The 16,107-nt window shown below is 44.7% G+C and overlaps 1 long non-coding RNA gene across 3 annotated transcripts in view; it reads right to left on the bottom strand.

The window, feature by feature from the left end:
* The window catches only part of LOC114487984 (uncharacterized), a 90,400-nt gene that overhangs the window by 66,651 nt on the left and 7,642 nt on the right, over positions 1-16,107 (bottom strand). The window contains exon 3 of one of the 3 annotated variants that reach the window (XR_008619568.1): positions 11,076-11,576. The exons of the other annotated variants lie outside the window; for them this stretch is intronic. This is a non-coding gene — a long non-coding RNA (uncharacterized lncRNA). Of the gene's footprint in view, positions 1-11,075; positions 11,577-16,107 lie in introns of those variants that run through there. 3 annotated transcript variants of the gene reach the window in all.

Genomic DNA, 16,107 nt, shown 5'->3' with positions numbered 1-16,107 from the left:
CGAACCCGTGTCCCCTGCATCGGCAGGCGGACTCCCAACCACTGCGCCACCAGGGAAGCCCTAGCTGAAGGAATTTTAAACGAAGGGGAAGTCATTTCAGGGTGGGGTTTGCCAGCGACAGTTTCATGGAAGAGTTGAGTTTTAACCTGGGCCTTGAAAGAAGTATAGAATTCAGGTTGGCAGAGGAAAGCAAGGAGAATCAAGGAAGGGTAAAGAGTAGGAGTGGAGGCTGAAGGAATTAGGTGGTGGCCAAAACCAGCTGGGTGCCAGGCTTAGGGCAGGTGGTAAGAACTAAGGGATCCCAGGCGGGTGTTCAGGTCGGGCAGGAAAACTCGGACTAGCCAGTAGGGGAACCTGAATGCTAAGCAGAGTAATCAGATTTTGTGGCTAGAAATAAAATTTTATTTTACTTTTAGTGGAAAGATTAGGCATCCTCCAGTCCAACCAACTCATTTCACAGATGAGAAAACCGAGGCACAGAGAGGGTGTGTGCCTTTCCCCAGGTACTGGAACAGTGGCATCCGTAGTAAAAGTAAAGGCAGTGGCTGATGTTTAGAGAACTCTTACACGTGGAGCATCGCTCTAAGCACTTTAGATGCACATCTCACTTGATCCTGACAATACCTCTGAGGGAGGTACTACACGGATGCCCATTTTGCGGACCAAGAAGCTGAAAAGTTAAGCAGCTTGCTCAAGTTCACAAGGTAACAAAGGACAAATGACACAGTCAGCACTTGGGAACTGATCTCACAGGGCGCTAGTGCTGGTGCAAAGAACACAGGATTTGGAATCATAGGCCCTGCATTCAAATTCTGGCTCCACCTCAGCTGTCATGTGACCTCAGGCGAGTTACCTAACCTTGCTGATCATCTGTATCCTCACTGGTACAAAGAGGATAATAATACCTCTCACAAGATTTCTGCAGGGATTAAATAAGATTATGTGTCAAGTCCTTGGCACATAGTATGTTCTCAGGGAACATTGGTTCCCTCCCACCTCCTTCCTTCCAGGAGCCTTGACACCACTTTCTAGGGTCGTATGGCTGCAACTCCTCCCCTCGCCTCCTGTGTCCTCCCTCCACCTCTGGACACTGTTCCTCCAGGCTGTGATGTCCGGCCCTGGAAGTAACTGGAGGGTAGGCGTGGTGGCAGTGGGGGAGGAGTCGGGATTTCCTGATAAGACGGGCACCATCCTCACTGGGCTCTGGTGATGTTAGCAGCATGGGCGGCAGGACAAATCTGCTCCCGGGCTTGGGGTGAGGTGCAGAAAGGCCCACAGTGGACCAGCAGAAAGACACAAGCTAAACTTCCCCAACCCTCCATAGACTCACCTCTCCCCGGCCCAAGCCCTTGGCTTCCTGGGTTTCTTGAGCTCCTTATTCCCTCCCCAACCTCTTCCCTCAAACTGTCTTACATGCTGAGTTGTGCTGCTTAATTGTTCCACAGGAGGCCTCCAAAAATATGTCTAGGGAGACTGGTTGGAAAGGGTCAAGCAATTATATCAAGATGTTTGCTCAAACTAGGCTTCCTGTGATGGAGAGAGAAGATGCATATCTTCTTTCCTGGCTAAGAGATGGGATAGGATGAACATTTCTCCCTGTAAATTTTAAGTGTTTAACAGCTTCTCGGCTTCTTGGTTGTAAACCACCATCTTCTATGCCCTCAAGTGTTGGCAAGTTTGAGCACATCCGGAAGTCAGTGTTTGGGGGGCTATGGAAGTACATTCACTGGGTTAGCAAGTCCCTCTGAAGAAAAGGTCATTAAGGTGAACCAGGAGTTAATAAATCAGTGTGCTGTAGACTCTGTTTCTATTGGATTTAAATGACGGCGAAGAACTCAGAGAAGACATCAGGGGAGGGGACCGAGCATTCTGGAAGCACCCACTGTGTGCAAGGCACCGTGCTAGTTAGTGCTCTGTGTTTACGTTTTCTTACTCTTTCCCACAACCTAGGAAGCCAACGACACTGAAGCACCCAGTCAGCCAGTCCAGTCCTGTGCTGTGGTCAATCTCACTTCCCAGCTGTGGACCCGAGACACACTAATCTCGCTCGGCCTTGATTTCCACACTGAAAAGCACCTCCGGGGGTAAAGACTGTAGAGCGGGTACCCTCCTGGCCCGGGGCTGGCGCTCGGGACTGGCTAGGGCTGAGCGGAGAGGCCAGGGAGGTCTGGGGAGGACTCGCCAGGACCCTGCTCTGCAGCTTGGGAAGCATTCAATCGTGTCTTGAGGCATCGAAGCGAGTTTCATTCTGCTGAAAACGAGTGTGCGCTGTTCAGCTGGGCCTGGGGTGTTTTGGAGAGTGGGAGGGAGCCCTGGGGCGGAGGTCAAGCTGGCCCACGGCTGCCTGGTCCAGGTCATGGGCCTCAGTTTGCACACCTGTAAATGACTGGATCACTGAAGTTCCGTTCCCACCGGGCAAAGAACCCCATGTTCCGAAACGAATTCATTTACAGAATCTTAACAGTCCCATTCCGGCTTTTCAAATGTGACAGGCAGCTTAGGAGGTACAAGGAAAATCTCTCTTAAGCAATTTCAAAACAAAACAAAGCAAGCTCCGGGAGCTGCCTCAGCACTGGATGTTTTCCACTTCTCACCCTGTTCACCTGCACAGAGAACAAAAACAAGAAACTTCCCCCACACCTATTTTTTTTTTTTTTAAATAACACACACATTGTCTTTCTACCTGGCTTTTCCTTCAGCTGGGTGCCAGCAAGGTAGATAAGATCTTTCGGGAACTTTTATAATGTCACATACGCATGCAAGCTGGCAAAGTGTTTATAGCAGCAGGCACCACAACAGCGCCCTGAGGTTCCAATTAGTGAGAACAGCCCCGCAACCTAAGCAGCTCTGAGCACCGTGGATGCAGATGCCGGAGGGCAGCTCCGAGCGCGGAGGGTGGGGTTGGATCCAGGGAAAGGACAGATGGTAGAGCACTCCGGGCTCCAGCATGGCTGCCACCTGGCCACACCATTCCATCTCCTGAGCCTCGGTTTCCGGTCTGCGCACTGAGAGGGTGCAGCCGTCCCATTTCACGGGCCCCAGGCGTGCTGGCCGCACTTACCGGGCTGGCTGCCCACCCACCCAGCTCCATCTTCCATCACGTGGACTCAGAGGCCAGCAAGCTCCAGTCCAAAGGCCCCATGCTAAATCAAGCCCACCAGCCACCGGCCCACATGCGCAGTGACAGGCAGGGCCTTTACAGCTGGACAGACCTGGGGGCAAGGCCTGGGTCACGCCCCACTCCACCACGCACTCGTTCTGTGACTCTGGGCAAAATCCTAGCCTTCCTCGAGTCTCACTTCCCTTATTTGTAAAACAGAGACAGCCAGACCCGTGTTTTAGTCACACCTACATGGAATGCACCCGTCTCACTGGGCTGTTTGGGAGGTAAACGTTGATAAAGAACCACCACCGTGCCTGACGCGTCCTAAGTATTCAGTGGGAGCCGTCACTATTCAGTCACCATCTAGGACGGGTCCCAGGCTGTATCTGGGGGAGGGGGGTTAATAGGCAATGTGTGAAAAATGGGTTCTGGGGTCAGATTCATGAGGGAGGTGCTAAGTGATGAAGGAGCAAAGGTAGAGGAGGTCCCCTCCTACAAGACTTCTCAGGCCCTGGGACTTTCTGAAGGGGTTACAGGGCTCACTGTTTCCAGACTGATTTGTCCTCGGAACTCCCTCTGGTGGTGGGCCATTTGGGGGCTAGCGATCCATGAAATATTTTTCGGAAATCCTAATCAAGGGCTGAATGGGAGAAGAGGAATCTCCAAAAGAAGTACCTGGAGAGAGGGATGAAGAGCAGGGCTTCTGAGGAAGGAGTAAAGATGAAGGACTTAGAGAGAAAAGATATGGACACCGGTGTACAATGGAGCCACTGGGACCCACCGTGAGGCACGGACACCCAGGGAGCTCCCGTTCACATTGGCTCATTTTGAATCTCTACACAAACCTTTCAGGGAGCCGGGTTGGACTGTCCCCACTTCACAGACGCCCACAGTCAGGCACTAACAGGCTAAGCTGCCAGCCTAGGACCAAGGAACCAGCAGGTGACACATGGGGGGTCGCAAGCCCAGTTTCCCTAATGTCAAGTTCTAGAGTTTTCTGTGTGAGTGAGAGGAAGGCTGATGTAGATTCTAGTAGGCCAATCATTCAAACTCCACTTAGCCTGAGGCAGTTCAATAATTAAGATCACTTTGGGCTTATTTTTGGCTTTAGATGTCACCTGGTTGTTTCCATTTGCAGCCTCTTTCCAACATTTACATTTGGAACATTGTTAAAAATTTGCTCTATTGAGAAGCATAATTAGAACCTTACCAAAAACACTTCAAATGAGTCTTAGATTTAGTTGAATCAAATTTCCCCTTCCTGCCTCTCTTTCTCTCTAAAGCCATCCTTACCAGTGGCCTTGGGTACCTGAGCCTCCCGGGCTCAGGTAACCCTCCTAGGGCCATATGACCTCACCACAGAAATCGCTGAAGTCAGCCTGTTCCCTTCACAGTACCATAGGGAGAAGGAAAAATCCCAGGGGCCTGTAAATAGTGCAAGAAACAGCACCCTACCCAGCACTCTATTTCGCTCGGATGAAAAATGTACGCAGTGACAATGCAAAGTGCCCTGGGCAGCGACAGGACGCAGCAGTGTTCCCATATCTCATTGCTTGTTGACTCATTAGCAGGCTACACACAGAGCAGCATGCACTGTGGAGTCTGGGGTGGGGCTGTGTGTGCCATGGGGTCGTTCCCTCTCTCCTGCTGCTTGTGCTGAACCAGAGAACCCTCCCTGCCAAGGGGGGAGAGGCGCCAGCAATAAACACTCCAGCCGGGTGGTGGAGACCAACGAGGGACAGAGTGAGAGGCCACCTGTCACACCCAAGCTTCTCAAAGCCAGCTCTTACCACCTGGGGAGGCTTATGGAGAAAGGCCTTTCTCTCCTCTCTGTTTTGATGGCTGGCTTTTGTTTTTTGTTTTTGTTTCTACTGGGAAACCAAAAGGCTTGCCCTTCAGTCCCACACCCTGAGAGTAGGGTCTCTGTCCCTCATAACTCAGTCACTCAAAGATCACTGATGAAGGCTTTGTTGTGTACATGTCACTGCATGTGAGACCCTGGAAGAAGCTGAGGTCTGAGGGCTGCCCACCAGGAGTTCACAGGCCAGCTGAAGCGACAAGATCGTCCAACCAAGTAGAGGGAAGAAAGATAAGATGGGGTAACATCCTGGGGGGTTGTAGGGGACATCTGTCATTTGTGTCAGCTCTGTGGGCTGTCACCCTTCCGCAGTGCAGATGGTCCCCGAGGGGATGGCTGTCACAAGTTCCTGCGTCCCCACCCCTAGCCGAGGACTGAATGAGGGAGCCAAGCCTTTCGGCAGAGGATGTGCATTCCGCGTGGGGACACACAGCAAAGACACCGAGGTTCAAGAGGGTTTAACTTCCCCCCGGTTACCGTGTGGGAGAACTGAACCTTGAAACCAGGTCTGTCTGGCCCTAAGCATATGCTCTTCCTCACGGTGTCACTTTAACCTCCAGGAAATGAAGGAGACAAGGATGAAGAAATAAAATCCATCTTCTCTATCCATTCATCTGCTGATGGACGGTTAGGTTGCTCCCATATCTTGGCAATTGTAAATAGTGCTGCTCTGAACATTGTGGTGCATGTATCTTTTCGAATCAGCGTTTTTGTTTTTTGGATATATACCCAGGAGTGGAATTGCTGGGTCATATGGTAGATCTATTTTTAGTCTTTTGAGAAACCTCCATACTGTTCTTCACAGTGGCTGCACCAATTTACATTCCCACCAACAGTGTACAGGGCTTCCTTTTCTCCACACCCTCTCCAGCATTTATTGTTTGCAGATTTTTTGATGATGGCCATTCTGACCGGTGTGAGGTGATATCTCATTGTGGTTTTGATTTGCATTTCTCTGATGATTAGCGATGTTGAGCATCTTCTCTTATACCTGTTGGCCATCTGCATTTCCTCTTTGGAAAAATGTCTATTTGGTTCTTCTGCCCATTTTTTAATCAAGTCGTTTGTTTTTTTGACGTTGAGTTGTATGAGCTGTTTATATATGTTGGATATTAACCCCTTATTGGTCATATCATTTGCAAATAAATATTTTCTCCCATTCAGTAGGTTGTCATTTCATTTTGTCGATGGTTTCCTTTGTTATCAAAAGCTTTTAAGTTTAATTAGGTCCCACTTGTTTATTTTTGCTTTAATTTCCTTTGCTTTAGGACAAGGATCCCCCAAAATATTGCTACAATTTATGTCAAAGAGTGGTTTTGCCTATGTTTTCCTCTAGGAGTTTTATGATATCTGGTCTTACATTTAGGTCTTTAATCTATTTTGAGTTTATTTTTGTAGATGGTGTTAGAGAATATTCTAATTTACATGCAGCTGTCCAGTTTCCCAACACCACTTATTGAAGAGACTGTCTTTTCTCCATTGTAAATTTTTGCCTCCTTTGTTATAGATTAACTGACCATAAGTGCATGGGTTTATTTCTGGACTCTTTATTCTGTTCCATTGATCTATGTGTCTGTTTTGTGCCAGTACCATACTATTTTGATTCCTATAGCTTTGTAGTATAGTCTGAAGTCAGGGAGCATGATTCCTGCAGCTCTGTTCTTCTTTCTCAAAATTGTTTATTTTGGCTATTCAGGGTCTTCTGTGTTTCCATACAAATTTTAAAATTATTTGTTCTAGTTCTGTGAAAAATGCCATTGGTATTTTGATAGGTGTTGCATTGAGTCCACACACACACACACACACACACACACACACACACACACACACACAATGGGAATACTACTCAACCATAAAAAAAAAGAATGAAATTTTGGCATTTGCAGCAACATGGATGGACTTGAGGGCATTATGCTAAGTGAAGTAAGTCAGAGAAAGACAAATACTGTACGATACCACTTATATGTGGAATCTAAAAAATACAACAAGCTAGTGAATATAACAAAAAAGAAGCAAACTCACAAATACAGAGAACAAACTAGTGGTTACCAGTGGAGAGAGGAAAGGGGAGGCAACCTGGGGGTAGGGAATTAAGAGGTACAAACTATTAGGTATAAAATAAGCTACAAGGATATACTGTACAACATGGAGAATATAACTGATGTTTTGCAATAACTGTAAATGGAGTATAACGTTTAAAAAATGTGAATCACTATGTTGTACACCTGTAACTTATATGATAGCGTATACCAATTATAGTTCAATTTAAAAAACACTAAATTTAGTTTTTAAAAAGTGGAAGCCAGAGGGGCTTCCCTGGTGGCACAGTGGTTGCGCGTCCGCCTGCCGATGCAGGGGAACCGGGTTTGCGCCCCGGTCCAGGAGGATCCCACGTGCTGCGGAGCGGCTGGGCCCGTGAGCCATGGCCGCTGGGCCTGCGCGTCCGGAGCCTGTGCTCCGCAACGGGAGAGGCCGCAGCAGAGGGAGGCCCGCGTACCGCAAAAAAAAAAAAAAGTGGAAGCCAGAGCTTCCCATTGGAACCCCTCTGCGGAACTGCCAGTGCCAAAAGATGACCTGGAATATGTTATCATGAAACTTAGAGTGGGAAGAAATCATTTGAAAAGAAGGACCAAATCTAGCCCTCAGCCCCTGATATTGAGCAACAGACTGAGGGTAGAAACTGTGCCTTATTTCACTTTTCTCCCAAGTGCCTAGCCCTTGTTTATCAAACAGTCTAATACCACACCATTATCTCCTTGGAACAGCAGAATGATTAAGAGCATGGGCTTTCAAGTTGGATAGGTGTAACCCCCTTCATTGAAAAAAGGTGGCTTTTTACTTGGAAATAATTGAAAAGGAACTCTACCTCACACCATCAAAAATCAATACCAAATAGATTAAGAAAACAAATGCCAAGGCAAAATTTCAAAACTTTCAGAAGAACTACACAGCAAATACCTTAATGACCTTGGAATAGGATAAGATTTCTTAGTCAAGACACAAACATTGCTAATTATACAAGAAAAGATACATAAATATTGTAACAAAAAATTCGTTTGTCAAAAGAGTCTCCAATGAAAGTAAAAATACAAGATACAAACTTGAAGAAAATATTGGAAATATATACAGCCAATAAAAGATTATTTTCAGAAATATATAAAGTACTCCTACAAATAAGAAAAACCTCAACTCAGCATAAAAATGGGCACAAACCATAAAGAAGCATTTCAAAGAATAAGAAACACACATGGAACCAGTCAATTTAGGCTGTGGACATGGAGGAGTAAGTGAAATAAAATGAAGCAACATTTTGGGTTGGCTTCAAGTTTTAAATAAAAGTTGCACTTCATATATATTTTTTAAAAAAATAAACACGCATGATCAATAAACCTATAAAGAGATGTTCACATCACCAATAATCAAGAAGAGGCAGATAACATTTTGTCCCCATGAAATGCTGGTTTACATCCATTTGGTTGACAAATCTAAGAAGTCTGACAATACCAAGTGTTGCATATTGACAGGGTCTCATACACACTGCTGGTGGAAACTGAAAAACCATGTAACATTATCTTGTAAGGTTGAATGCCTGCACACTCAGCAAATCTACTAGGTATTCACCTAACTTCTGTAAGGATATACCCAAGAGAAAATTTAGCACGTGTATAAGGAGACACATATATGAAAAATAATCACGGTTGAACTTATCAAGATAGCAAAACACTGGAAACAATCTCAATACCCACTGAAAGAAGAATGCATAAATAAATCATAGTATATTCATAAAATGTGATATTCTATGGCATGAAAACAAAAGAGCCACAGAGGCATTCTTCCACATGGATGAATCTATGCTGAACGACCTGACAGACTTTTTATAAAGTTCATAAACTATGCAAAATTAAAACTAAACCTAAGCTAAGCTGAATAATATGCCATTTAGGCACTTATTGCCATTGAAAAAAAAAAAACCACAACACTTTCTAAAAGAGGCAGGGGAGGGCTTCCCTGGTGGTGTAGTGGTTAAGGATCCGCCTGCCAATGCAGGGGAAATGGGTTCGAGCCCTGTCCAGGAAGATCCCACATGCTGCGGAGCAACTAAGCCCATGCGCCACAACTACTGAGCCTGCGCTCTAGAGCCCAAGAGCCACAACAACTGAGCCCGTGTGCCACAACTACTGAAGCCCGCACGCCTAGAGCCCGTGCTCTGCAACAAGAGAAGCCACCGCAATGAGAAGCCGGCGCGCTGCAAACGAAGAGCAGCCCCCACTCGCCGCAACTAAAGAAAAGCCCACGTGCAGCAACAAAGACCCAATGCAGCCAAAAATAAAATAAAAAATAAAATAAATTTTTAAAAAAATTTTTTAAAAAAAGAGGCAGGGGAATGGTAAACACAGCATTCACGGTAATGCTTATCTCTGGGAGGAGACAGGGATGGGAAAGAAGAAAACACAAAGGCAACTGTACATTATTGGTGATATTCTAGCCTTGCTTTGGGCAGGGGGAGGTCAGATGTATACATTATATTATTCAGCAGGCATACATGCATAAAATAAAGCAAAATAAAAGTTGGCCTTCAGTGGACCAAAGGGGCTAATGTGTCATGAACCAAAGATTATGATTAATCCAATTCTGTGAAACTAAGATCCAGTCAATCAATCAATAGGAAATCCTGGGTACATTACATGCTACTTATATGGGCCAGATTAAGTTGCTTTAATACATCTTAATCTCAGCCTTCTTGACTGTTGTATAAAACCATGAGCTATTATAAAGATTAACTGAGTAATAAATGGGAGCTAATATATTTTTATAATAGCATTATTGAGACATAACTCACATCCCATACAATTCACCCATCTGAAGTCGACAATTCAGTGGTTTTTTGTGTATTCAGAGTTGTGCAACCATCACCACAATCAATCTAAGAACCTTTTCACCACTCCATTAAGAAACCCTGTACCCATTAGCAGTGATCTCCCCCATGTCCCCCCGTACCCCGCTACCCAGCCCTAGGCAACCACTAATCTACTTTCTGTCTCTATGGATTTGTCTGTTCTGGACAGTTCATATACAGGTAAAGGCAGTCATATAATATGTGGTCTTTTGTGACGGGAACCAATTTTTTTCTCTTTCCCACAAATTCTTAGAGTGGAGCTGTGTGAATCCCTGGTAGCTGCTCCTATGAGTATCAGCTGTAATCAGGACCATCAACAGAGTTTCCTTTTAAACAACTGAGCACTGTCTAGCATCAAAACGCTGCAATATGTTGTCTTATTCACACAAGTCTAACAACACCCTGTGAGGCAGGTGTACAGAAGCCAAGCTACTCGGTCACATGGGTAGTTACTGGTTCAAAGCAGGGATCCATACCCATGTCTGTCTCTGGAGTCCAGGATCTTAATCACTACCTGATAATGCCTCTATATATGATGAAATGCTATTCTTTTGGGGGTGGGAGGGAGTGTAATCAGCTTCATTACGATACAATGACTTTTTCTGTTCTGGTGAAGCCAGCTTGCAGTTTCCGCCGCGATGAAGCAGGGTTAAGGGCTTGAGGTATCCTCGATCTGACTCAAGTGATATCCGGCATCGAACTTTTTCCTAGAAAAACTTACCTGTGGGAAGAGTGAAGATTATCATCACGCAGGAGAACACACGCCAATGAATGAGTAGGAGACTGCTGACTTAACGGGTTGGTAAAACAGAGAGCTCGCTAAGTCCTTAATTACTGGTGTTAAGGATGAACCTTCCTGTTCTGATGTCTCTGTGGGTACCAAGTCAGAGAAACAGGAGCTGGTCTTTTATGGGCATTGGGATAGATTTTCTCTAATGTCCAGCAGCAACCACTGAATATTGGAAGTAAATGACAGATAACAAGGAAATGAGGAGGGGGGACCAGTGAAACCTAATTTGACTTAACACATATATTTAAACTACTGTGAATATTGTTACTCTGCTAGGCCATGGAGATTCCAGAATTTCTATAAAGGAGGGTCAGTGTTTCAGTTGGAAGAAGGCAGTCAGGAGGGCATTCTGACACTAGTTTTACAAAGCAGATAACACTGTATTTACTTTGATTACGTATTTATTTGGAGGAAGGGCTGTTGCTTTTGGATATTTACCTTCCCACAGAAAGACACAAAATTCATGGCCCCTTTTTTTAGTTTTTTAAGGACCCTCCATACTGTTCTCCATAGTGGCTGTATCAATTTACATTCCCACCAACAGTGCAAGAGGGTTCCCTTTTCTCCACACCCTCTCCAGCATTTACTGTTTGTAGACTTTTTGATGATGGCCATTCTGACTGGCGTGAGGTGATACCTCATTGTAGTTTTGATTTGCATTTCTCTAATGATTAGTGATGTTGAGCATCCTTTCATGTGCCTGTTGTTAATCTGTATATCTTCTTTGGAGAAGTGTCTATTTAGGTCTTCTGCCCTTTTTTGGATTGGGTTGTTTCTTTTTTTGATATTGAGTTGCATGAGCTGCTTATATATTTTGGAGATTAATCCTTTGTCAGTTGCTTCGCTTGCAAATATTTTCTCCCATTCTGAGGGTTGTCTTTTCATCTTGTTTATGGTTTCCTTTGCTGTGCAAAAGCTGGCATATACCCTGAGAAAACCATAATTCAAAAAGTGTCATGTACCACAATGTTCATTGCAGTACTATTTACAATAGCCAAGACATGGAAGCAACCTAAATGTCCATCGACATATGAATGGATAAAGAAGATGTGGCACATATATACAATGGAATATTATTCAGCCTTAAAAAGAAATGAAATTGAGTTATTTGTAGTGAGGTGGATGGACCTAGAGTCTGTCATACAGAGTGAAGTCAGAAAAACAGATACCATATGCTAACACATATATATGGAATCTAAAAAAAAAACAATGGGGGCTTCCTTGGTGGAGCAGTGGCTAAGAATCTGCCTGCCGATGCAGGGGACATGGGTTCGAGCCCTGGTCCGGAAAGATCCCACATGCCGCAGAGCAACTAAGCCCACGCGCCACAACTACTGAGCCTGCGTGACACAACTACTGAAGCCCGCGTGCCTAGCGCTCGTGCTCCGCAACAAGAGAAGCCACCGCAATGAGAAGCCCGCACACTGCAAGGAAGAGTAGCCCCTGCTCACCGCAACTAGAGAAAAGCCTTCGCGCAGCAACAAAGACCCAATGCAGCCAAAAATAAAATAAATAAAATAAAATTAATTAATTTTTTAAAAAAAAGAAAGTTTCCTCCTTTAAAAAAAAAATTGGTTCTGATGAACCTAGGGGCAGGACAGGAATAAAGACACAGACGTAGAGAATGGACCTGAGGACACAGGGAGGGGGCAGGGTAAGCTGGGATGAAGTGAGAGAGTGGCTTTGACATATACACACTACCAAATGTAAAATAGATAGCTAGTGGGAAGCAGCTGCATCGCACGGGGAGATCAGCTCGGTGCTTTGTGACCACCTAGAGGGGTGGGATAGGGAGGGTGGGAGGGAGGGAGACGCAAGAGGGAAGAGATATGGGAACATATGTATATGTATAACTGATTCACTTTGTTATACAGCAGAAACTAACACAACATTGTAAAGCAATTATCCTCCAATAAAGATGTTAAAAAAAAATTCACGGCCCCTTCTTCCTTACTTAGCCTCAAGGGAGCTTAACAGGGCCTGATTAAGCAAGGAAAGTCATCAAACTTTCTTCGACAGCTCAGAAATCCCTGGGGTTGAGTTGAGTTTTCGGTGAAGGGTTCATGTTGGTGTCAAACCAGTTCCCACCATCTCGTCACCATGCTCACTGACAGCCAGGGGACACGCACTCAGGTCTGAGACCTGAAGAAAGATACACCTGGCTGTGATTACCTGCAACTATACGGTTAACTTTTTATTAAATAGTTTCATGATCTGTTTCCAGGAGCACGGGGACTTCAAAAGGAGCCCAGGCTCTAAGGGTCCACCTTCCTTTGTCTGTCCTCGGGCCTGGCCTCCTTCCCACTATCTACCATAGAGGCTTCTAGCTTTTTCCTCTTTGCTGAGCACCCAGGATTCCTTTTTCTTTTTCCCTGTACAAGTGGACAATAAGGCACTGAGTCACGCGCCAATTTCAGCCCAACATGGCACGGTGATTCTCAGTCTGCCCCAAATCCCAACTACAGGGAAGAGAGACCTCACTTCATACCTGACTTAATCAGGGGAATATTCCTCCCACTCAGAGAAAAAATAAAATAGTCTTGGAAGGAATCAAACTCTAAGTTGGCTAGTTCCTGACAATAAGAGAAAAGTCACTAGTGGCTGTGTGTGTATATGAAGGGCTCAAAGTTGCCTCAGTTTATTCTTACCTGGAGCAGGTTTGGTCAGAGTCTGGGTGGTAATTTAAAGCAATAAAGATGGAGACCATGAAAGAACTATATTAAATCCGGGGTGACCCAGAGTTTTTTTTCCAAAACTCACTAGTATTGATACATAAGCCCCAAGAGGGCACGGATTTTGTTGTATGGAACTTACAAGGTTCTCAATAAAAAATTATTACAAGAATGCATGAAAGCCGATAGGGACTAATGCCGTGGATGATGGATAAACCCGTTTCCATCTGCTGATAGGATTTAGAGCATGGAGAGAAGCCTTCCACGCAAGGGAGGTGTCTGCACCCATCACTACCAGCATCAAGCCACCCCTACAGCCACTGCAAGTACTGCTAAGTACACTAATTGCTATCATTGTCTGTTCTACACCAGATATCACACCAGGCAATTTACATTGACACTCACATTTAAGCTGAACTTCACAATAACCCTGTGAGGTAGGTATCACCATTTCCATTTTATAGATAAGGAAACTAAAGCTCACAGAAGTAACTTGTTCACAGTCTCACGGTTAATAAACAGCAAACTAAGGATTTTAATGTAGATCTGACTGACCCCAAAGCTCATTATTTTTTTTTACTACACTACCAAGAAGTAAGGGGGAAAGTGATGCCTATTTGTGCGTTGTTATTAAAAAGGGATAGACGCAAGAGGGAGGAGATATAGGGATATATGTATATGTATAGCTGATTCACTTTGTTATACAGCAGAAACTCACACACCATTGTAAAGCAATTATACTCCAATAAAGATGTTAAAAAAGAGAAAAAAAGGGAAACCATGTGCCTTGCCATGAGATAAAAAAGAATCATCCCCAGTCAACTCAACATGAGTCAATCATTTCCATGTTAATGTTATTATTTATGGTATTGATGCTGTGGGTTACTATCATATTCTTCTAGAATTCATCTCAAGTTTGTAATACATGATCAGACCTCTGTATGGGTTCTCACTAATTTATATACAGTGTCAGGCATAGAGGAGTCATGTCTTCTGGTGCATGCTCTATCATACTTAGAAGAATGTTAGTCACTGTGTAGAAAGGTCAAGAATCTGACACTTAAAGACTATGTAAATAGTTCCTTGATGCAACATACTTATTAACTGATTACTGTGAAAGATTATGAACCATATTATGCCACCCCTGGAAATGATGTATCATTTCACCATATAATTACCAAATTACATTACATGAATCAGGCATTATCAATGCATCCAGTGATTTATAGAGCCAAATGTCAGTCTCCTAGAAAAGAGATGACATGGCATAGCAGATAGGCATCCAATATAAAATGGCAGGTGGTCTCCTTGGTCTGCTAAATATCAGAGAGACTAGAAATCTGCACAAGATGTTGAAATAAAAATGAATACATCCCTCACCATTTAGTGAAAGAGAAGGCAGAACTGGGGTGACAGGGGCTAATGGGGAAAAGATGAAAACAACCTTTTCTCAATCTCCTCTCCTGGCTCTAGGCTAAGCTCTCAAAACTCCATGTCAATGGACCCATAGTTCCTTAACTAATTAATAAATTAATGCAATTTTTAAAAAACCACTTCGACCCACATTTTCCTCCATCTAGTGACCTATCTCTCAGATCACCTTTGCAGCAAAATTCTTCAAGAGTTGTTCATATGAACTTTCTCTTCTCCAGTTCTCTCTCAAACCACTGAAACTGCTCTGAACATGATCACCAGTGACCTCTGAGCTGTCAGATGCAGTGGTCAATCCTGTCCTTGACCTCCCAGTTATACTTCATGGTCAATCACCCTCTCCTCCAAGAAACACTTCACTTCCAGAATATCAGTCTCACTACCTTTCTTCAGTCTCCTCAGCATATTCCTAATTCCTTCAACCCCTAGAAGCTGGAGACCCCCAAGTTTCAGTCCTTGGAATGCTTTTGTTCTCTAGGCGATCTTACCCAGTCCCTCCTGTTCAAATACAGTCTAAGTATCAACAGCCCCACATTCATATCTACAAGTCTGACCACTCCCTGAATGCCAGACTGACTCACCTTCTGCCCACTCTACATCTCCATTTGGATATCGAATAGGCATTTCAAACCTTACTTGTCCCAAACTGAACTTTTGATTCTCCCTACCCCCCAAATCTGCTTCACTCATAATCATCTTAACTCAGCTGATGCAACTCCATTCTCCTGATTGTTCTAGCCAAATACCTCAGTGCCATCCTCGACTCTTCCATTTCTCCTACATGTCTTAGGAAATCCCATTGGCCCTACCATAAACATACTTCCTGATTCTAAGCACCCCTCTGCATCTCACAGCTGCTGCCCCAGTGGAACCCATGACTATCTTTTATTTTTAATTTATTTATTTAATTTATTTATTTTTGGCTATGTTGGGTTTTCGTTGCTGTGTGCGGGCTTTCTCTAGTTGCGGCGAGCGGGAGCTACTCTTCGTTGCGGTGCGCGGGCTCCTCATTCTGGTTGCTTCTCTTGTTGCGGAGCATGGGCTCTAGGTGCATGGGCTTCAGTAGTTGTGGCACACAGGCTCAGTGGTTGTGGCTCGTGGGCTCTAGAGCGCAGGCTCAGTAGTTGTGGCGCACAGCCTTAGTTGCTCCACATGGCATGTGAGATCTTCCCAGACCAGGGATTGAACCCGTGTCCCCTGCATCGGCAGGCAGATTCTTAACCACTGCGCCACCAGGAAAGTCCCTGGAGGGAGTGAATCTTGAAGAGCAGGTAAGAATTAACCAGGCAGGTGAGAATGAAAGAGGATTCTGGGCAGAGGAAGTGGCAACGGGACAGCACTTGAGGCCTGAGAGAA

This window comes from Physeter macrocephalus, chromosome 16 (assembly GCF_002837175.3).
Source record: "Physeter macrocephalus isolate SW-GA chromosome 16, ASM283717v5, whole genome shotgun sequence".
Taxonomy (NCBI): Eukaryota; Metazoa; Chordata; class Mammalia; order Artiodactyla; family Physeteridae; genus Physeter; species Physeter macrocephalus.
This window is presented reverse-complemented; position numbering and strand designations above follow the sequence as displayed.